General features: G+C 40.2%; 1 protein-coding gene across 2 annotated transcripts in view; it reads left to right on the forward strand.

The window, feature by feature from the left end:
• Csmd1 (CUB and Sushi multiple domains 1) overlaps positions 1-22,906 on the forward strand; it is a 1,636,907-nt gene that overhangs the window by 463,441 nt on the left and 1,150,560 nt on the right. The gene's annotated exons all lie outside the window — the stretch shown is intronic.

Here is a 22,906-nt window from a genome sequence, read left to right on the forward strand (position 1 = left end):
ATATATATATATATATATATATATATATATATATATATATCCCTGTTATTTAACCAGTTATTAATGAGTGTGAACCACATAAGCCAGCTGAATTGGATACCACTGATAAGATCCACAGTAGCTGAGATTACTAAAGAGATTGTCAGTGATAATTTAGTACAAAAATGAAAATTTACTCCACATGGCTAGGGCTGAGAGAGTGTCCAAGACAGCACATTAATCAAGTTAAGGAAATTTTCAAATATATGTTGTTACTCATGCATATTTAAACTCTGCCAGAAATCTTTGCTTTTCTAGTGATTTTATAGGAACAATACAGACTCAGATAATACATTCTTTAATTTCAAAAATTAGATCTTCAAGAATTTTCAAGTCTTCTAATACTTGAGACTGAAGGCAGATTACTTGAATGATATCATTTGTAGCCAAATGCTTGCAGGTCGTGTAGGTAATCTCTCAATTGAATACTAGGACTGCAGAGTTTGCGTAAGTGGCCCAACCCCCAGGAGCTCTAAGTCAACACAACTTCTCAGTGGGATGATGTGGGTTTAAAATAAGAGGATAGAGGTAATATGCAGTGGGACACACTGGGGGCTCCCCAAAGACCTGTTGGTTAGAGACGAAAAGCAAAGTGTGTGGAGCAAACTGGAGCTTACTTCTTCTGCAGCCAGGGGCTGCTAAAGGAAGCACGGATCCATTGCTGCCTCCAATAGTTGTGTGCAAGTGAGGAGCCAGGATCAAAATATAATTCTAAGACACACCTCCAGGGACCTGCTTCCTCCAACCATGCCCCTCCTGCCTGGGTTAGCACCCAGTAATCTATTCACATTATTAAGCCATCAAATCCATGGATGAAGCAGCAGCTCTCATAATCTAATCCTCTCACCTCTGAATATTCCTGTGCTATTACCTGAGCTTCCCAAGGGCACCTCATATCCAAACCCTAACCAGACGCCTACCCAGGTTTAGCACTGTGGCAGTGGTGTGCTTCCCTGTCTACCAACTTCAATGAGTTTGTTATAGGGGGAAGGGACAACGCAGGACAGACCAACAGCTGGGGAATGGGTGCTGCCCCAGACCCCAAATTCATGAACATGAGGGTAATACTCCAGATCCGTCCAGCATTTGGAATGGCTCTCCAAAATAGGACTCTTTGGAAAGGACTATTTCAGTACTTTCTTGAAGATCTAACTATCTGAATGCCTATGAATTAGTTTTTTTTTTTTTTTACAAAAATAAAAAATCAATACAGGCAGGGCTGGGGTTGTGGCTCAGCAGTAGAGCACTTGCCTAGCACATGCAAGGCCCTGGGTTCAATTCTCAGCACCACATAAAAATAATGAAATAGATAGATAGATAGATAAATTAAACTAAGGTATTGTGTCCAACTACAACTAAAAAATAAATATTAAAAAAAGACTATCTGTACCTGAAGGAACAAACATAACCAGTTGTTCTACGAAGGCAGCATGGTGGGCTAGAGAGGGCACCATCCAGAGAGCCCGAGAAGCTGGGAATGAAGACAAGCTGTGCTCCTTAGTAACTAAGAGGCTGCGGAATCCCCTCATTGGGTTGGTGTGAGAATTTATGAGAACATATATGGAAACACTTAGTGTGAGCAGGTGGACCCTCACTCCTGGTGGGTAGGCTCTCAGGTGAGGCATTTCAGTTCCTTTCAGATGGGGTGGATGGTGGGCAGACCTGCAGCAACTTGCAGATAAGTCCACAGACTGAACACAGCCCTGGATGGTCTACCAAGACATGGGCCCAAGTTAATGTCTTTCTCTCCACACCACAAACACCCCACTCGGGGCAGACTTGGCCAGGGTGTCAAGTAGAGCGATCCCACTATGCGCTGAGACTCCTCCACTTGGTAATTTAGAAACAGGAACTCCACTGTGCAACTTGAGGGCCAGAGAATCAGGGCAAAAGTATGTGGGTAGGAAGCAAGCATTTCCCCCCCTCAATCTCTGCTCAGAATGTCTACAGACACCTGGAGCATGTATTCGGAAAAGCATTAAAAAATAAACATATGGCTAGGTTACAAAATCTCAAGAGAAAGCCTTTGTGTGGTTGATTTTCTTTCTATGAATATGTTTCCAGTTGTGTGGATGATCCAGTCGTTACTGGAACACCTATTCTTTACGTTACTCAACATCTATTCTTTACAGTGGCGAGAAAGATACCTGAACAGTTATTTCCTTCTATAAAACCAGCTTTGACTTTTCGACTAAGCCTCCTGTTCCAGTGACTTGATAGAAGGACTCATTCTCTCTCCTTTTTCACTGAGAAATAGCTCTTTGGCTGGGATTTGGGTCAGGCATTTGTTTTGGTTGATTCATTTTGCCGGTTGTCTGCCCTGCCCATACGCAGACGTCTAAAGGAATTCTTCTGCGTGCATTGATGCACAGCCACCCAGACAGCGCTGAGCAGAAGGACCGTGGAGCGGCCCTGCCTCTGGTGCCCAGGCATGCCGAGCAGGGAGGTCCTGGGAGCAGCTGAGGGCTCCCGGTGCTCATTTCCTCCCAGATGCCAGGCCACGAACCTCCACAGACACAGAGGCTGACGGTGTCACTGCCCAAGAACGGAAGAAAGAGAAGAAAACTAGTGTGATGTGGATGCTAAAAATACTTTTACTCAACTAAGAACTAATTTTCTCCCACAATATCTTGACATTACACCTTGGAAGACTTAGACATCACCAAAAGCCAATTTCTGCAAGACACTGAGACTCTGAAATCTAATTCTCTCAATACCTATGACTTTTATTCCTTGTCATGAGATGAAGAATATATTTAGCTCAGTTGAGCTCCAGTGTTTTAGTCTTGAAACTTGGAATTATGAGATCTGTGGATGATCTTGATTGGATCTTGAATTTTAAGAAGTTGCTATATATGATGTTAATTCAGCTTGTTCCTCATGACTGAAGATGAGAAATGGAAGATGGTGGCATGGGGACTCAAGGCTGAGAATGAAGATTCTGGTTAAAGTTCTAATCATTTTCCATCAAATCTCCATCTGGAAAGCCCTTTAATTTTTACATCCTTGAGGTTTACATCCCTTGTAAGATGCTCTATGGAGGTACACGGTGCCCTGAGGGTGTCCTGGGCTCTCAGTCTTCTTCTGTTGTTTAGAATAAAAACATCACTAAGAGCTCAACTAGTCTCAAGGCCAAGATGCCTCTGTTCCAAGCAGGCATAACTACACACACACAACACACACACACAACACACACAACACACACACACATACAACACACACACACAACACACACACACAACACACACATACACACTCACACACACAACACACACACACCACACACACACCACACACACACACACACATACACACAACACACACACAACAGACACACATACACACAACACACACAACACACACACACACTTCTGCCTGCCTGTCAGCAACACCTAGGGCCTGATCCTTTAGAGTTACCCAATGCCCAGTATCCTGCTGAGGTGTGAATCTCCCCGCAGAAGATGCCAACTTTCATTAGTCACCCCCGTGTCATTGAGTGGCTGATAGCATGAGTTTCCAGATGCTGATCTGTGAGGGTTCATGTTCCAGGTGGTGTGGGGGGCAGAAAAATTACTTAGACTTGAAGAACCTTCAAGGTCCCCTGTACCTGGACCAATGATGCCAGTGAAATGTTCAAAACTTGTAAGGAAGCTGGTGTCCGTGCAGCAAAGTCACATGAACTCCCAACTTACATGGTTTAGACCTGGTTATAGCCAGTCTGCGGGAATCTCCAGGAAAATGTCTCCTGGGATTTACTTTGTGTTCTTTTTTTTTGAGAGAGAGAGAGAATTTTAATATTTATTTATTTATTTTAGTTTTCGGTGGACACAACATCTTTGCTTGTACGTGGGGCTGAGGATCGAACCCGGGCCGCACGCATGCCAGGCGAGCGCGCTACCGCTTGAGCCACATCCCCAGCCCCACTTTATGTTCTTGATGGTGTTTTCAGTTTGGTAGGTGACAGAATCATCACCGGGATGTAGGTATGTTAGTCTGTTTCCTCACTACGACCAAAATGCCCGACAGGAATAACTGAGAGGAGGAAAAGTTTACCTGACCCCCATTTTGGTAGGGGTCCCTTCGCGGTTGGCTGGCCCCAGTGCTGTGCACCTGGGATGAGGTGGAACATCACCGTGGAAGGCAGGCAGGCAGGAAGTCGAGAGAGCAAGGGAGACAGAGATGCAGGGACAAATGTGAACCCTGCGCACCCCGCGGCGACCCCCTCCTCCAGCCTCCCCTGCCTGCCGTTCCATCATCACCGCGGCTCTTCAAGTTATCGGTCCACCAAATGGGTTCATGCTGCCTGGGTTACAGCTCTCGTAATCTGGTCATTTTACCCCTGGACACTCCTGAACTGGCTAATAGGAGCTTTGGGGGTGTACCTCACCTCCAACCCCAAACCCTATGACTCAGTATCAGAGGGATACCACATTTCTACAGCCCTAAGTTTGAGTTTAATAATTTAAAAAAAACTCAACACTCCATGATGCGGCATTTTATGTTTCTCATGAAAGAAGTGCCTAAGTTTGTTATGAGCCTCCAGTTTGGGGACGTGTAAGGATAGTAAAGATATTAATGATAAACGCAGGGTTTTTTCCCAAGGTTTACTTTTCCAAGGATGAGGGCGATTGCTGTTTGTTGTTGATTCACGTTCTCTATTTCTCATATGTAAGTGGTAGAAATGTTGGATGTGATGCCTCCTTTTTTTCTGTTCTAGTCCATTTAGGGCCCTTCTTCAAGGTGGGCCAGAGCAGCCTGGCTTCCTCCCTGGATTTTGGTATTCTTGTTTCTGGTGTTCGTTGCTTATTTTGTTCAGAGGAGCCATGGGGTTGTCGTGTGGGGGGATCGTCAGGCATAGGGCCAAGTGGGGAAGTGTCTGACTGCTGCCAGATACTCAGATTTGGTGTTCCCAGGTCCAGATACTTAAAATGGCTTGTCTTTATTTGTGAGGAATTGAAGCCTTTAATTCTGAGATTCGAGAGAGAAAAGATCTCCTTGGGCCCACAGTCAAAAAAGCGTGAGTCTCCACATTTGCGTCTTTCCCGTCTCCTTCCCAGTCCTCTCCCGCTCGCCATGTTGCTGACCCAAAGTTTCTGTGCCCCTGTGCTTTATAAAAATAAGTCTATTTTTCCTCTTTCTTCCCTGCAGGATCTCTAGGGCTCTATCTTGTATAAGAGAGAGGTAAATGTATGCAAATTTTAAACTCCATCTTTAAATTCATAAGGGTGCAGGAATAAATAGTGTTTTTCAATCAAAAGATGGGAATTTTACATATTCACTTGCCAGGTGAATGACTATAAATGAGAAAGTTTTAGCTATTCCAGCAAGGGCAGATTTGAGCATAAAGAAGACGAAGCACGTCCATTTCCCTTTAACAAATAAAGTCAAGAGAAGGGAATTGGCTTTATTAAATTTGCCATTTGCCATTTTCAGTGTGCTGCATGTCAGGGCTGCCATGCTGGGAGCTGATGGATGGGCGGCGGCGGGTGGTCCTCTCTCTTGCCCCCAACTGCTCTGCAGCCAAGGCACTAACTGCACAGGGGATTGCCCCAAATGTATTCCCTATTCCTTGTTCAAATTTTGATTCTTTTATCATTAATTGCCACAATGATTTCAATTCAAAAATTTGATTAACTTTATATACCATGGTGATAAAGCCCATGTTATCGGTTAATCTCAAATCTACAGGCAAAATTACCATCTACTTATATATTGTCATGACCTCTGTGGCCCTGCTTGAAGGCCCTCCTGAGCCCCCAGGAGGTAAAAGCCTTGGCACTGGAGAGAGATGGCCAGTTTGCATGTTGTCTCTGTCACTCACCACCTGTGTGGTCGCCAGGACTTTACGGATCCCTCTGAGGCATAGTCTCCTCACCTGTGAATCTAGATGCCATCAGTCTCTAGGTCATGGCTATTTTAAGGGTTTCATGAGAATGTGGCATTCACCAACCATAAGAGCAAGTGGATTTAGTAAATGCTACCCAAGATTGACTATTTTGTGTGCATTGGTATTTCTTTGTGCACAGCTCCTGTGCTAGAAAATCAATACAATGTGAAAATTACTTTGACCTATATAATCACTTAGTTCATAGTCAGGGAAGGAAATTCTACAAGCAATCGTTGCAATAAGTGACTTAAGCTGCCCTGGTCTTGGGCTTGGGCTTGAGAAACAGCTACAAGGAGGAACAGCCGAGGTCCTGAGGTTATGTGTTGAAATTTTTGAATTCAAGTTTTATTTTCCCAAGTTTCTCAGAATATACTAACCAAGCTTTGTGATCTGTGTATGTTTTACTAAGAATTTGTTTCATACAAATAATTAGGTTCTGGTTATTTTACCCAACAGACAATATTTCTGGATTGTAGTCGTGGCCCTGTCTACTCCAGTCTATGAAATTCACTAGGGCTGTGCAGGTGTTTTTACAGAACACATCAGCAAATATAAAGGAGTGTATAAAAGTGGATTGTCTTTATGGCCTTTAAAAGAAAGGTGTTTATCTAAAATAGTTCCCTTTTACCAATTTGACACATAATATTGAAATCTTTTAAAATTCATATAAATTCAATTTTCTCACCAAGACTATAGCAGAATTATTTTCCAGAACTTTCTTGAATATGTTCATTTCATGAATCCAGTAAACATTTGCCACATTTCTAATCTGTACCAGACCCCCACATGTTTGGCCTCAGAGTTTTTGTGAGAAATTGTTGGATCCTATTGTCACTGTGCCCAGTTCCTGTTTCTGTGGGTTTGTCCCCAGCCTTCCCAGTTGGCCTCTGTTTTCACCAGGCAAAGACCCCTACAGAGTTACAGTGGGAAGGTTCGAGAAAACCCCGCACCGGGGCTGAGGGCTGGTGTGTCCTTCGAGTCAGGCATCATCCACAGTGTGACACAGTCTACATACGTGTACAAGGATTCAGAGTCATTGTGCATCTGGCCTTTCTCCTTCCTGCTCCGGGATTTTTCTCTTTTTCTCCTTCTTGCGTGTGTGTGTGTGTGTGTGTGTGTGTTTGAGTGTGATTTTTAATGCAAAGGACTCCCCTTAACTGTTGGATTCTGGTTTCGATTGTACACAGGTTACAAGGACAAAGTTCAATTTAAAAAGATGCTTTGTCAGATACCACCGTGGGGTAAATTTGCATGTTGTTGTTTGACATCTTTGAACCATTTTACCATTTTCTTAATGTTACTATGACCGTGAAAAAACGTAAGTTGGAATAAGCTCTTGCCTAGTCCCTTCACTTCCCATGGGGAAATCGGGGCCTCACCTCATTCCTCAGAGCCATGCTGTATATTCGATTAGTACTAAACAGACCAACTCCTAGAGGGGAAAATACCATGGGAGCCCTGTGAGTTATTCTAAAGTAGCACAGGGCTTATCTAGAATCTTAACATGGAAAAGTGGCATATCTGCAAGAAAACAGATTGTAAGGAGATCTTGATATAAAAATCCTCCTAATGGCTTTCGCACTAGAAAGACAATTTATGGATCCTTATCACTCAGGTGGCACTGCAGCTGATAGCACAGAGGCTCCAGAGTGGAGGGATGAGGGTGCAGGAAAGCAATCACATCTGTGAGATTTGGGGAAACACTCTGACTGTCCTAATGTAATCTATAAATGGTGCTATTCTATTGTCATAATAAAACCATATCAAGAGGATATTATTTCATGCTTGGGGGCAAAATCTGTTTAGATTTTTGCTTCCAATAGTGTATTACAGAAACTGTAATTGTGAAACAACTTTCTCAAAATAACTTGCTGCATGGATAGAAAGCATCGGTGGAATTAATTCTTGGCAAATATGTCTAGAATACAATTTGGGGAAAATTTATGTTTTTTTTTTTTTTCCAGAGGCACTTTTATTGGAGAGTAGTGTTTAGCAGAGAGTGGAATCCCACAGGAGGGAATTCTTGTTTAATGCAAACTGAGAAGTGCCATGTGTACTGAGTCACTACGACAGGGTGAGGGTCCTCTCAGGACTTGGGAGGGTGACCTGTGGGGGGCATGACATGAGCCATGGCTCATGTGACTGAGCAAAGAGCCTATAACAATGAAGCCCTCTTGGGGGAAAAGCCGTAAGTTGATGCCAAGTGAGGTTGGTTTCATTTTGAATGTTTTTTAAAAGCACCCAAACAGAAAACATGACTTCAGAAAATGTCTCCTCCAGGCTCCTGCAGACAGCATGAGCAATGCTGGGCTGACTTCAGGAGAAAAGGCAGAAGCTCTTTTAGGAGGGAGGCTGGGGGGCACATGGGACAGACTGTGACATGGCTTCTGTGGGGGTGACCAGTGTTCTCCATGTTATTATAAACCAGTTTCCAAGCTTTAAAAGGTAGATTGATTGTTGGAGACACTTGGCTCTTTCTGCATGTCTGGCTCCTCCGGGATGGCCATCAGGGATAGTGACTCTCAGTGTGCATCTGTAACTGCAGGCTCCGTTTGCCTCTGCTTTCCTGTGTTTGTTAGTTGACAGGCCCCTACAAGTGAGCCTTTGGAAGAAGAGGACTCTTACCCACAGAGCTCAACCCAGTGGGGCAGGCCTTCACACTGACACATGCCATGGGTTGTGGTTCTGGTGGGGGTCACAGGGATGCTACAGCATACACGATCTGTATCCCAGGCCTCAGACGTCCTGCAATCTCAGTGTATGGCCATGAGCCCCAGTGAGCATGCTCATGTCCTCCTGCAGTTTGGGAACCTCGGGACCAGATGCTCTGGGAACTCAGCACAAGACCACCCTTTCTCTGCACCCCCCCCCCTAGCCTCTATGCCTACACCGTCTCTGCCTTCTCCACCAACATACACCCAGTCCTTCTGTAATGCATCGAGCTCAATTATTTTGTAATTTTCTGATCCCATGTGGATTCTACACATTCTATAGGCTGATCTATTTCTGGAAATTTCTAGGTGCAGAATGCCAAATTTATCTGGCTTATAAAATAGGTTGACATGAATGATGAGTGTTTTCTTCATCCTAGGGAGATATACTATGTACACATGCACATGTATGCATGTTTGTGTATCTACATGGCACACACACAAATCATTTGGAAAGCAGTGAGACCAATATTATGAGGAGCAATGGGTACAGTGCTCTCACTTTCAAGAAATTAAAGGAGCTACTTCACATCTCCTAGTAGTTCCAAGATAAAACCAAACACATTCATATGACAGATGCATGATCCTTTTAGAGTGTAAATATCTGCAGAATTTATGATACATTAAATTGTGCATTGTATACTTAACTGTCTCTCCCTTCAATAATTTCAATATTTTAGAGTTCTGCCCAATTTTATACATATATATGAAAAAATGATAGTAATCCTTTCACTCTTTGTATAAATATCATGTTGTGCATCCAAAATATGCACTCTTGTTTCAACAATAAATAAGGAAGAAAATAACCAAATTTCAAAACTTATTTAGGAATCTTAATACAATATTTTCAATTCTAAAAAGTCCCGAGCTTTTTTCCTTAGGTGTATTTTTAAAGCAACTTGTACAGATGGGCATTATGACTACAGACTGCATCATTTTCCTTTCTAATTTACCATAGGAAAATCGCTTCTATGTCTCTACATCCACAGACACATAGAGAGATACACATATCCCCTAGGTACAGGGGCTTATTTCAGAAATGGGTGTGGAAAACCACGTTGAAGGGCCAGGTATTCCTTCTGAGCTCTTGCTCACAGAGCAGATCAGGAGCTGCCTGGGTTGCTTTCTGGTGCTCCTGAGAGCCAGATAGAAAGACATCTCCACAGTGACAGAGGCAGCTGTCTGGCCAGAGACCTCCTGAGTTTCGTTTGTGTCAAGTTGAACCATGTTTGGAATTTGTGGCTAAGTGAACAAATACCAGGGAACAGAGATTTTTCTTGGGCTTTGTAAGTGTGCAACTTCCCACAATGTTTTGCCCCTAGACTTTTCTCAGACTACTAAGTTACAGTCAGAGCTGCCCAAAGGGCTGTGTGATGGATGAGCACATGACTGTGCCAAAGCAGACTCAGGCTGATGCTGAGAGGACTTGGGAAAGGAGAAAGACAAACCAGGCAGACCCATCACAGTCACCCTCTGGATGGTCTCATGCGTACACAAGATGTGGGACGTGGACGTCTTAGTGACAACAACAGAGGAAGACTTCCAAGGCAGGGTCTACAGGAGGCTCTCCTGCAGGGTCACGCAAGCCGTTCATCAAGGAGCTCATACAGTGTAAAATCCCAGATTTAAAAGAAATACGAGGGGTTCAACTCATCTGTGCCCAAGAGAGGTTATGTTGAATGGCAATCTTGAGTTTAGACACAAAACGTGTTTTAGAACCAGAACTATGCAATGGATGAACCAGGTATGTGTATATAGATTCATCCATTTTATCTGTTATATTTATGTTAATTTTTACAAGGGTCATGTTGAACAGAGCAGAGAAATACACAAGTGTACTAGGCACTATGTTCAAAAGATCCGAAATTAAAATGTAGAAGTGTATGCTACTTTAAAAAGGTAATTACAGTGCTTTCACCTTGCATCTCTTCCCAGACGATGGCACCTTCCCTCTGGCCAAGGCCACACGTGGCCACTGAAGTGGAGGGCGTCTTTGACTGTCTTTTGGACTTTGCCTTCTTTGGTCCACCTTCCCTGCTGGCTTGCCAGTCTGAGGGTGTTGGGTGACCCCCCAGAGCAGTGGGAGAAGAGGCATTGGGTCCCAGATCACCCTCTGCTGTCCCTGGCACCGGTGAGCCACCGTCATGGCCTCCAGTCTTTCCAGAACCAGCCAGATGTGCCCCAGGGCAATGCCGCCCACCTTTCTCAGGTGTGAGCATCCCTCTGGGCATCCTTACTTTTTTGGACTTAGAAGCCTTTTTATGGTCTCTGCACACTGATCTGGACTCAGAAAGGCTTGACTCCAGACATGACAACTGTGTGACTTCATTGTCACCACTCAGCCCTGGCAGGAGGGAGTTTCCAGGAGGGTTTTGACCTCCCAGAACTTTTCCTGAGACAGAAGTCCCCGCCACATCTGGTTCTAGACCTTCTGTTCTCCCCAGGGTCCTATCTTTATGTTCTCTTGGGGACAAACTCACTTCCTGTCATCCAAACTGTCTCATCCCTACACCAGGCAAGCCTCATCAAGTCCCCAGAGGAGGGATATTACCTTATTTTCTTAAAATTTTACAATTTGTTACATGAGCCTTAATCCCTGATAATCTATTTAAAATAAATATTCATCAAACAAATACAGCTTTTGAGGCTCTGAATTTCAAGAATCTGTTTTGGACTCAAAAGTTACGAATTCATTCTTTGTTCATTATATTCGATGGTAATTCTCCTCTGAATAAAGGGATGTCAATAAGTTTTCTAAATTAGGAAGGGATTTTAAAGAAGAAAAAACTTAGTATCTCAATTTTCATCCCAGTGGACAAGCCACCTTGAGATGTCAAATAGCAGGGACATACGTACAGTCCATGACACTCTATGAACAACATGGCCCCATCACTAAGTATCTCTGAAACTTCTCTTTATAAAATACAAATGTTGAAATTCCTGGTGTCCATTGATACCTGATGGACAGGTATCAGGTAGAATTTAAAATTCTACTGTAGTAAAGAATATCTTTTAGACCCCATTCACTGCCTTGCTGGAGATGGGAGAGCCCACCCTGTGTGCTGATTTGCTGCTGTGCGGAGAGGATGACCAGAGCTGTGCTGCAGCTTCCTATCCATCAACTAATGACTCCCCCCAAGACTACCTCCATCTTGAAACACTGCAGCCACTGCCATAGCCCTCCCTATGTGGTAACCTCCACCATGGGACAACAGACGGGGCCTGGAGGCAGCTGCATCACCAGACAGACTGCCCAATGCCATTGCACGGCCTGCCTTTGCAGCTCCATCTGTGAAAATAGTTGCCTCCATCTTGGGACAACTCTGCCGCCATCTTGGGTTACCTCCGCTGCTGTCTCCGCCATCTTTAGTTGGGCAACTTCCATCTGGGAACACTGTCTGGGGCCAACATCAAGGTACCTACAGGTTAAATACTATGGCCACCACCAGCTAGGAAGGTGGCCGCTTCCATCTAGGCACAACAACAAGGACCTGGAAGACCATCACCAAGGTCCCTGCAGGTCGGTTGCACCAGAGGTATCCCTACTAGGTGTGCTTTTGGACACCATCTTGTTGCAGAGGCAAAAGAGGAGAGACTTCATGGGGTTGCCTCTTTCTCTTTTTTCTCCTACTAACAGCCAACTTCTTTTGATTCCTCTTTCATGCTTCCTATAATCTGTCTATATCCTCACATCCTACCTCATAAACATCACATTCTATACGCTCCCATTCTCTCCCTGTCCACCATTATGAACCATAAACCCTTACCCTCACCTACTTTCTATATTGTAGATAATGATCGAATACACGTTTCTCTTTATTATGACAAAACTATAATGTGTGGGAGCTCTTTGATTTAAGGCTGCATATTGTTTGCATTGGGTACTGTGAATATTGATCTCCCCCTTAAAGGTAAGGTACTAGTAACCTGCAGGGATACTACAAGGTTATAGGGTAGAAACTGTGATATCTTGAATTCACACTGCTAGAGAGGACAACACATGGACAACATGAAAAAACCAGGGAAGAAAGTGTCCAAAACCAACCAAGATGCGACAATCATAGAATCCATTGACAGCACAGTCAATGAAATGTCAGAGGAGTTCAGGATGTACATAATTAAAATGATGTGCAAATTAAAGAACGATATAAGAGAGCGAATACAGGCAACAATTGATCACTCCAACAAAGACATAAGAGAGCAAATACAGGTAGCAAAAGATTACTCAAGAAAGAGATAGAGATTATGAAAAAATAATAACAAACAAACTGAAATCCTTGGAATGCAGAAAACAATAAACCAAATAAAAAATTCAATAGAAAGTATCACCAACAGAATAAATCACTTGGAAGACAGAATCTAAGACAAGGAGACAAAATGTACAGTCATAAAAACAAAGTTGACCACACAGTGTAGATCCTAAGAAACCATGAATTATGGGATATTATCAAAAGAACAAATCTAAGATTTATCAGGATAGAGGAATGCACAGTCTTTTCAGTGAAATAATATCATAAAGTTTTCCAAACATGAAGAATAAATTGGAAAATCAAAAGCAAGAGGACACAAAATGTACAAAGTTACAGCAGTTCTATGCCAAGACACATTATAATGAGAATGCCTAGCACACAGAATAAGGATAGAATTTTAAAAACCATAAGAGAAAAGTTTCAGACTACATATAGGGGGAAACCAATACAGATCTCAGCAGATATTTCAACCCAGACCTTCAGAGATAGGAGATCCTGGAACAAAATGTATCAGCCCTGAAAGCAAATGGATGCCAACCAAGAATCTTACATCCAGCAAAATAAGCTTCATATTTGATGACAAAATAAAAACCTTACATGATGATAAACAAAAGTTAAAAGAACTTACAACAAGAAAGCCTGCACTACAAAATATTCTTGGTAAATATTCCATGAGAAGAAAAATGAAAAACAATAAGGAAAATCATCAAAACAAGGAACTATAATAAAAGAAAGGCTAATCAATGGAGAAACCAAGTAAAATTAAAAACCAAAAATAAACCAAGATGACCAGGAATAGAAAACGTATTTCAATAATAACCCCGAATGTGAATGGCCTAAATTCATCAATTAAAAGACAAAGACTGGCAGATTGGATTTTAAAAAAAAGACCCAACAATATGCTCCTTTCAAGAGACTCAGCCCATAAGAAAAGACATCCACAGACTGTCGGTGAAAGGATGGGAAGAAACATATTACTCACATGGACTGTGTTTTCAACCTCATATCAGATTAAGTGGACTTCAAAGCAAAGATAAAGGGATAAAGAAGGGGTAATGAAGGACATTTCATACTGCTTAAGGGAACCATACATATATAACAATGGTAAATATTTATGCATTAATGGGGCATGTATATACGTTAAACAAACCCTTATCAATTTCAAAGATCAAACAGCTCACAATACAATAATTCTGGGTGACTTTAGCACACCTCTCTCACCACTGGATAGATCTACAGAACCCAATAATATAATCAATGATTTAGACTTAACCAACATATACAGAATATTTCATCCATCAATGAGTAAATATACTTTCTTCTCAGCAGCACATGGATTCTTCTCTAAAATAGACCAAATGTTGTGCCACAAAGCAAGTCTTAGCAAGTACAAAAAAACAGAGATACTACCCTGCATTCTATCAGACCATAATGAAATAAAATTAGAAATCAATGATAAAATAAAAAATAGAAGATACTCCCACACCTGAAGACTAAATAATATTCTATTGAATGATGCTTGGGTACCAGAAATCATCAGGGAAGACACATACAAAAATTCTTAGAAGTAAATGAGAACTCTGATAGAATATATCAAAATCTCTGGGACACTATAAAGGTAGTGCTAAGAGGAAAGTTCATTGCATGGAGCTCATTCATTAAAAGAAGAAAAAGTCAACAAATAAATGACCTGGTATTACATCTCATAGCCCTAGAAAGAGAAAAAATCAACAGCAAAAGTAGTAGAAGACAGGAAGTAATTAAAATCGGAGCTGATATCAGTGAAATTGAAACAAAGAAAACAATTGAAAAAAATTGACAAAACAAAAAGCTGGTTCTTTGAATAGATAAATTAAATTGATAAACTCTTAGTTACCCTAATGAAAAGGAGAGACAAAACTAAAATTATTAAAATTCGTAATGAAAAAAGAAATATCAAGACAGACACTATTTAAATAAGAAAGACAATTAGAAACTATTCTTAAAATTCATTCTCCAGTAAAACAGAAAATCTCAAAGACACAGAAAAATATCTAGAGGCATACGATCTGCCCAAAGTGAATCAGAAGAACATACACAATTTAAACAGATCAATTTCAAGCAATAAAATAGAAGATGCCATGAAAAGCCTACCAACTAAGAAAAAAACAAACCAATTCAGAGCTGAGTTCTACATGACCTTCAGAGAAATATTAACACCAATACGCCTCAAGTTATTCATGAAATAGAAAAGGAGGGAACCCTTCAAACTCATTCTATGAGGCTAGTTGATACCAAAACCAGGCAAAGAAAGCATCAAGGAAGGAAAACTTCAGACCAATATCTCTGACAAACATAGATGCAAAAATTCTCAATAAAATTCTGGCAAATTGCATAAAAAAATTACAAAGATAGTGCACTTGATCAAGTGGGGATCATTCCAGGGATGCAAGTTGGTTCAACATATACCAATCAATAGATGGAATTCATCACATCAATAGACGTAAAGAGAAGAATCATATGATTATATCAACAGATGTAGAGAAAGCATTTGAAAATTTACAGCACCCTTTCATGTTCAAAACACTAGAAAAACTTGGGGTGGTTGGAACATACCTCAACATTGTATAACTATCTACGCTAAATTCAATCCCAACATCATTGTAAATGGAGAAAAATTGGAAGCATTTCCTCTAAAAACTGGAAGAAGACAAGGAAGCCCTCTTTCTTTCACCATTTCTATCCAATATCATCCTTGAAACTCTAGGCAGAGCAATTAGATAGCAGAAAAAAAACTTAAAGGGATATGAATAGGAAAACAAGAACTCAAACTATCACTATTTGCCAACAACATGATTCTATACTTAGAGGATCCAATAAATTCCACTAGAAAACTTCTAGAATTAATAAATGAATACAGCAAAGTAGCAGGGTGTAAAATCAATGCTCAAAAATCAAATGCATTTCTATGCATCAGTGATAAATCCTCTGAAAGAGAAATTAAGAAAAATATCCCATTCACAATAGCCTCAAGAAACCAAACATTTGCAAATCAATCTAACAAAAGAAGTGAAGACTTCTACAATGACAACTACAGAACTCTACAGTAAGAAATTGAAGAAAACCTTAGAAGATGGAATGATCTCCATTGTTCTTAGGTAGGCAGAATTAATATAGTCAAGATGGCCATACTACCAAAAGAGATATACAGACTCAATGCAATTCCAATTAAAACTCCAATGTCATTCCTTATAGAAACAGAAAAAGCAATCATGAAATCAATTCAGAAAAAATAAGAGACCCAGAATAGCCAAAGCAATCCTTAGCAAGAAGAATGAAACAGGAGGCATCACAATACCAGACCTTAAACTATATTACAGATCTATAGTAACAAAAGTGGCATGGTACTGGCACCAAAATGGATATGTAGACCACTTTACAGAACAGAACACACAGAGACCAATCCACACGAATGCAGTTATCTCATACTAGACAAAGGCACCAAAAACATACATTAGAGAACAGATAGCCTCTTCAACAATTGGTGTGGAAAAACTGGAAATCCATATGCAGCAAAATGAAATTGAACCCCTATCTCTCACCATGAACAAAACTCAATTCCAAGTGGATCAAGGATCTAGGAATTAGATCAGAGACCCTGAACCTCAGAGGTAGAAAAGATAGGCCCAAATCTTCATCACATTGGATTAGGACCTGATTTCATTAGCAAGACTTCTAAAGTGCAAGAAATAAAATCAAGAATAAAAAATAGGATGGATTCAAACTAAAAAGCCTCTCATCAAAAGAAACAATCAATGAGGTAAAGAGAGAGCCTCCAGAATGGGAGGAAATTTCTACCACATGCACATCAGGATATATAAAGAACTCAAAAAACTTAACACCAAAAAAAATCAATAAATGGGCTAAGGAACTGAACAGACACTTCTCAGAAGAAGATTTACAATCAGTCTACCAATATATGAAAAAATGTTCGACATCTCTAGCAATTAGAGAAATTCAAATCAAAACTACTCTAAGATTTCATCTCACACCAGTCAGATTGGCAATTATCAAGAATATAAGCAACAATAAGTGTTGGAAAGGATGTGGGGAAAAAGGTACACTCATACATTGCTGGAGGGATTGCAAATTGGTGCAGCCAGTATGGAAAGCAGAATAGAGATTTCTTAGAAAACTTGGAATGGAACCACCATTCGACTCAGCTATACCCAAAGGTTTTAAAAACAGCATACTATAGCAAAGCTGCCACATCAACGTTCATAGCAGCTCAATTCACAAAAGCTAAACTGTGGAACCAACCTAGGTGCCCTTCAGTAGGTGAATGAAGAAAGAAACTGTGTGTGTATACACACACACACACACAAATACATAACATACATATACACGATGGAATATTAATTAACATTAAAAGAGAATAAAATCATGGCATTTTCAGGTAAGTGGATGGAGTTGGAGAATATCATGCTAAGTGAAGTAAGCCAATCCCCCCAAAACAAAGGCTGAATGTTTTCTCTGATAAGTGGGTGCTGATTCATAATGGGGGTGGCATTGAAGATGAATGGAAGAACTTTGGATTTGGCAAAAGGTAGGAAAGAGATGGTGAGGGACCTGGGGTAGGAAAGATGGGGGAATGAAACAGACATCATTACCCCAAGTTCATGTATGATTATACAAATGGTATGATTCTACTTTGTGCACAACCAGAAAAGTGAATCAGAAAATCATGCTCTGTGTGTGTACATGAATTCATTCTGTTGTCATATATGACTAATTAGAAGAAATTTAGAGAAGAATACCTTCTATACATACACCCATCAAGTAAGCATTCTAATCTGCAAACTTGAATAACTTTAAGGTGTTAATTAAATTGTTGTTTTGCAGAGAATTTAATAACCATAAGTACACACTTCTGAATTTGCAGACATTGTGTTTGTTGATTATCCCAACTCTGGATATCCTGGCTAGACATCAGTTTCAGTCTTCTTGCTACATGGATCAGGGATCCTGATTGTTGTTTCTATCACAAAATAATTAATTGTGTTTAGAGACAGTGCTCTTTCCTTCCCATTTAATTAGATAATACTCCACTGATGTACAGTGTGCATTTTTAATTTAAAGTATATATTGTTCATTATTGGATGACATCTCTCTGATTCAAAGAGATTTTATCTCCAATTAGGGCCCTGCCTTTTTTATCTAAATGCCAAAAAGGAAGTTAGTGATGTTGACAGCTTTATATGTTGCATTCTATTGGAACGGTCAAAGATTATGCATAGCTTTGTGTATCCCTGTTCTGTCTTGGCCAACTAAACCTGGGTGGAGAAGGTAGAATAGCTGCTCCAAGCCATCAATGTGGATTATTTCACTTACCTCCTTCTAGAAAGGTCTTATTTGTTTTCCCATCTTTCACTTCAGATTGTCTCTTGAATGTAGCAAATGTGTTAACTGCACATATATCTTTTAGTAGGCATTCAATTAATTATTTTAAGAATGAAAAACAGACCCGGATTAACTAATATTGTACTTCAGACAAAACGTATAGTAAGTTGCAGACTCAAAGCTGTTTGGATAATAATTGTCAAAATAATATTAGCTACAATCAGCTTTTTGAAAAACATTAAGTCTCATATTTTATCCTTGGCATGAACTCTTCCAAATGACATGTAATGGGACCAATAGATGAACACAGTAGACAGCAGAGGATTCCACAAAAGCTAATGAAGCTCTCAGTTAATAGTGGGAGGAACTGCCTGGTGGAGTCCTTATTTCTCAGTCTTGAAAGCTTTCATGAAAGTCGTGGGTACTATCTTGCTGAAAAACTCTTCTTGAGGAAATTAATTTCTTAGGCCAAGTCTCCATAAGCTATATTTTGAGTATAATCATGTTGGCATATGTCCTGAAGTATGATATTACCAAATATTGAGGATTAATGTCAGTTTGGCAACATTTGGCTTTACAGAAATTTTCTTTAAAGCAATTATTATTTCAGAAAAAAAGATTTAACTTAGTGGTATTTCCCAATTTACTTAAAATATGCACTTGACATTTTAACTAAGCTGTAGTTTTAAATATATTTGTCATTTTCAAATCACAAACACTGTAGATTATGCAATAAATACAAAGTGTAATTTTGAAGTGTACCTCTTTAACGAATTCATAACTCCCTCATTAATTTACGGAAAATAAACAATGCCTACTCTGGTCTTCTCTTCCTCTGAGCTTATCACTGAATTTGCCTTTTTCTCTCTAGCATTACCACTTCTAACATTTGAGATTATTGCAATGGCGTTAGTGATTTAAATATCTTAAATGATAATGCGTTGCATAATAGTTTGGATCTATTTCTAGGAGCAATTCATCCTAGTAATTTCTTGAAAAATGGAAGAATAAACTTCAGTTGTGAACCTTGTGCTTCTGCCGAGTGAACATGTAGGTCCTAGAATTCAGAATGCTAAGCAGTCCTTCCAGGCTTTACCCTGCAATCACTCCCGTTTGACAGGTGTGCTCTGTCAATTACCCACATTGCTGAAAGTAGACGGGAGGAGGAAATAGAGTGAATGAGATTCTACAGGACAACAGAACAGGGGGTGCAAGTAGAAAAGACAGAAAGGAGGGACATGGTTGGACTGACACCAACCATACATTATTTATTTTTTAACTAGGAATGAAATTGTTTTGTTGTCACTGTCCTGAAACCAAATTCCTTTTCCTAACGATTCTCTTCTTCCTCTTGCAAACATTTTAGCTAGGGCCTCAGACAGAAGCCTGATGCTGTGAGTGAAATGTGTGGTTTTCCATAGTGGAGACCACAGCATAAACTCAGACCCCCTTACAGCTTAACTCTCAGTGCCAGCCCCTGATTAAGTGGGCCAGGCTGTGTGTGGGGAGGCGAGTCTGTTGGGCAGGTGGTAGGGAATGACCACCAACAGAAAGGTGGACATTTGTGACTCCATGTACACTCTGGTCATCCCAAATAATTTTAGGATGTCATCACCTTAATTCTCTCATTCTAACTTTTAAAGTCGCAGCATATGAAGAAAGGGGTCAAATTTTTACATGTTGTAGGTGATACCAATTTGATAAAGAAAAATTAAGAGAGGACAGCTGATGGACTTCTCTTTTGTTTTGGTAACTCTCATTAGCATAGTACTTTAATGAGCATGACATGGTCAGCGGGAGACCCATCTTTCTCCAACCTGCTCAATTCATGTTAGATTGCATTCTTTTGCCCTCAGGTACAATTGAGTCCATTCCATTCCAGCAGACGGATCACACATGCATGTTTTACCTGCACATGTTCATGCTGAGCTCCTGTTAACCTCATCACTGACATTGCCTTTAAGAGTCCTTAGCATCATGGTGCTTTTACCTGAGATAATGTAGTTCAGTTGTGGCTGTCCGTAATCTCTGTCCTTTAACGTAATCCATGTTCTAAACTCATTAAGTAAAGAGAACACAAGGGGCTGGGGTTGTGGCTCAGTGGTAGAGTGCTCACCTAGCATGCTTGAGGCACTGAGTTCAATTCTCAGCACCACATAAATGTAAAATAAAGATATTGTATCCACTTAAATCTAAATATTTTTTTAAAAAAAGAGAACACAAAATTGTATTTTTTACAGTGCTGTCATGTAATTTTTTATCTAACTTATTCTAATAGAGATTTAAAACTTCAGAATGGTCAATTGCCAAATTAAAAAACCCTCAATGGTTTTGGGTTATTATTTTGGAAATAAATGACATTTTTAAGTGTTTAAATACTAATTGTTGGTTTTCTACTAAGTTGGTTACTATCATTTTTATGAATGTTTTCCTGAATGTCTCTCAGACTCTAACGTTCTAAAGTGTTTTTAATTAAACTGCTTAATGTGAGATGATCATAGATTCACATATGCTTATAATAAATTTTGCAGAGAAATTCTGTATACTCCTCACCGTTAACCCCAGAAAAGATACCTTAGGAAGCTGTAGTAAAATAACATTCCCAGGATGCAGACTGGATGCAGTGTGGACCAGAACTCCCTGGCCCAGGAAGGGTTGCTGGGTGTATGCCAGGAGAATGGTGCCTGGGTACTGGTTGGTGGCACCTGTGTGTTTAGCCTGTAGGACAATCAGAGGCACCGCTCCAAGGTGTCTGCACCACCTGTGGGTCCTAGGAGCCCCATATCAGCGGTCAATTGTGCCTTCATCGTACCCAGCCTTCACTGGCACGTAGAGTGGTATAGTGCTATTTCTCTCTGTCCTCACAACTGGTGAGATGAAGCCTCTCACATGTTGGCCGTCTTCATGTCTCTGGGTGATGTCATTATCCATGGCTTTTCCCAACTTCTAATTGCTACTGTTCTTCCACAGACAAGTCTTGAAGGTTGAACAGATATTCTAGATGCCCGGCCATTTTCTGATGTGGTTTTTTTCAGTCTTTCATCTTCTTAACAGGGTCTTTTCCAGAAAGTGTTTAAATTTTTATACTTTCCAATTTATTTGTTTTCACTCATTTGGATTTTAATTCAGGTGTCAAGTCTCAGAACTCTTTCACTGAACTAGACCCTGAAGACTTTATCCTATATTTTTCTAAAAGTCATAGATTTTCATTCACGATTGTGATCCACCTTGAATTAATTGTCACAAAGGTGTTAGACCAAGGTCTCTGGCATTTTTTGCAGGAGACTGCAAGGGCCATTCAATGGTTCCAGCCTAATTTGTCAAACTCTTCTACCAAGTTGCTTTTATACCTTTGTCAAATTGGGCATATTTGTACAGGTCTTTTCCTGGATTTTTGGTTTTGATCTATTGTATAATAACAAATATTGTATGGGTTTATCCCTTTGCCAGTGCACCAAAAACAAATATTGTCACTGATATAGATCCTGCAATTGGGTAGACGGTATCCTTCTATTTTACTTAATTTATTTGTTTTCGTAATTGGTAGAGCTATTCTGTTTTTTTTTTCCTGCCTTTCCATATAAAGTATAGAATAATCCTGTCTATATTTACAAAGGTATGGCTTAGACTTAGAATTCTCCTTTGAGACACCTCCCCGAGCACAGAGTGACTGCTTTGCCTCTGGGGTGATGGCCAACCGCACTATTCTACGCCGTGCTGGTGGCCTCCTTTCCCCAGAGCACTGCCCGGTGTCTGGCTGCAGCACAGACATTTCAAGAGTGAAATGTAATTAGTCAACTACTTGGTTTCGTACCATTTTCATGTTTTCTCATAAATTTTAATATACACACATATATAACTTGGCTTTTATTTGTATTTCAATTAAGAAAATGACTAAAATTGATTTATAAGAAATTGTGGCAGTATATTACAGTCATGTAAAACTAAAGAAGTATTGATTTTTTTAAAAAAATAAAACCCATGTAGAAAACTTAAAGTGATTGACACAAAATGATGATAGTAAACAACAAAATAACATATCATAAATAACGTCATAATTGTGCAATTATTCTGTGACTTAACCCTGATCTGCTTTTAAGCTTGCTCTGTAATTTTATTAATCCATTATTGTTTTATTTGTGCACAATCAATCATGAGGATTGGCTCCAGAGCATGGATCCCACAACCCAGAGGAGCTGTAATGAGCACTTAGTACTGCAGGGTGCTGGCAGGCTCAGTTCTGCTGCTGGTGACACAGGCAGGCACACTGCCTTTGCATCATAGCTCGTGCTCGGGCCACCCTATAGCACATATCTGCACACAAACCTATTTAATTAGGAAACTTTGGGTAAAATATAAATTGATGTAGTCTCTCTTTGGCCTTTGGAAAAACTGTTAATTTTCAAATTACTGTGCATATTACTATACTAGTCTTCTCACACAGATTTCTGGGTTTGTCATCCTTAAAACTTTCAAATGTACCCAAGCGTAGTGATCATGAAAACCACTTAGAATCCAAAATATATTTTCTTGTAAAATGAACATTAAGATGGATACCTTTGACCTCAGCATGAGCAAAATTGTATGTATCTTTCTCTCAAGAGAAGCCAAAAATTTATTGAGCAGAGTAATAATTTAGG

The sequence above is a fragment of the Marmota marmota genome, unplaced genomic scaffold (assembly GCF_001458135.2).
Source record: "Marmota marmota marmota unplaced genomic scaffold, marMar, whole genome shotgun sequence".
Classification (NCBI taxonomy): domain Eukaryota; kingdom Metazoa; phylum Chordata; class Mammalia; order Rodentia; family Sciuridae; genus Marmota; species Marmota marmota.